The sequence below is a fragment of the Montipora capricornis genome, chromosome 7, assembly GCF_036669925.1.
Source record: "Montipora capricornis isolate CH-2021 chromosome 7, ASM3666992v2, whole genome shotgun sequence".
Taxonomy (NCBI): domain Eukaryota; kingdom Metazoa; phylum Cnidaria; class Anthozoa; order Scleractinia; family Acroporidae; genus Montipora; species Montipora capricornis.
In genome coordinates, this window is record NC_090889.1 from 4,208,366 (window position 1) to 4,210,164 (window position 1,799).

A 1,799-nucleotide genomic window follows, 5' to 3' on the forward strand; every position below is an offset into this window, starting at 1 on the left:
CCGCTCATATTACTCAAGTGACCTGTTTCGAAAGTCGTCTCGGAAATCGCCGTTTCATTTACCCCAATTTGTTTTTCGACCGATGTGCAGCTCAAATGATTGCCCTTTCCTGGAGTATAGTCTCGATGGGTGAGTCCTTGTACCAGAGTGCTTTTTTGAGTTTCGAAAATTGCCTAAATTCGGTTGTCGTAGGCTCTGAAGCAGAGCATAAATTTAAAAATTGCGCCGAGAATTAACGTCAACATTTTATTTAAATTCAACACCGTTAATAACCAAAACAAACAAGGTCTTCTGACTACCTGGGTTAATCTTATCAATACCGCTTTCTATATATACACAGAAGGTTTTGGAAAATTCCCGATTTCGCTGTTAATTTTAGGCTGCCACCAAGTGCAAAATATGAAAAATTCCTGGTAAAAATAAATAAAGACCTAAACTTTTAGAACTAGTTCACCTCGGCGTTTATTCTAGCAAAGTATGTGCAAATTGGGTTCTTCTATCTTGCAGACCTTAGTCCGTCCTTACAGCAAACCGCTCTTAATCTGTGTAAAGGTGCAGAGATTTTCTCAAGGTGAGCATTGTTATGTTGATCGACAGGTGCATTTTCAGCCCATATGTGCAAAGCAGTTGATGGATAATTTTCATCCGTTGGACTTACATGCCTTGATTGAATGACCTGAATGTCTTCTTCCGTTTGTGAAGCTGTTCTGAATCTGTTTAATAGTTCTGTGAATGCCATCTTTCTGTCTCATAATCTCTGTTGATTCTTTCATTTCAAAAGCTGGCCAAGGATGACATAAATTGTATGTATTGTTTGTGTACTCGTGAAATATTGGCTTCTTTCGAATGGGTGGAAGTTGATACAAATCGCCTACAACAATAATACGAATGCCTGCAAACAGTAGATTGTTTGGTGAATCAAATATTTGTTTTAATCTTTGATGGATGTGTATTTTATTCACAACACTCAATGATATCAAGTGAAGCTATGATCTTCGCAGTTATGATCGCAATTTTTGCAATTGCGGAGAGAAGTCTGAAAAATTCAGGACTTCAACGGGGTTTGAACCCGTGACCTCGCGATTCCGGTGCGACGCTCTAACCAACTGAGCTATGAAGCCACTGATGTTGGGAGCTGGTCATTTGTGGGTTCTAATGGTCCTGTGAGGAATGAATCAATGAGAACCTACAAATGATCAGCTCCCAACGTCAGTGGCTTCATAGCTCAGTTGGTTAGAGCGTCGCACCGGAATCGCGAGGTCACGGGTTCAAACCCCGTTGAAGTCCTGAATTTTTCAGACTTCTCTCCGCAATTGCAAAAATTGCGATCATAACTGCGAAGATCATAGCTTCACTTGATTTCATATCCGCAGTTCATATATGATTCATTTCATATATACCATTTCATCATTGACTCAATGATATGCGAGGTTAAAATAATTCAATATGGGTTCTTTCATGGCTAGCCTAGCGGTCTCACGTGCGATTACGTAATTACCGATAATAAATTCTGGTTTTGTGCGAAAATAAACCATTCTTGCTCAGTTTTTCAGCGGAGCCACGAAGAGCTGGTCTCTTTTCTTTTGGAAGATACGACCCACACGATTTTCTTGACGATTTCCTGATGGCTGAGGGTCAACCTCCGGAGCCGAATGTTCAGTTACTTCTCGATCCTATAGAGCCAGTCGTGAATCCACCGGTCGTGAACCCACTAGTTGTGAATCTGCCGGTTGTGAATCCACCGGATGGCAACCAGAATGTTAATGTCACTCAGCCTCAGGAACTGGAGGTAGTTCTCT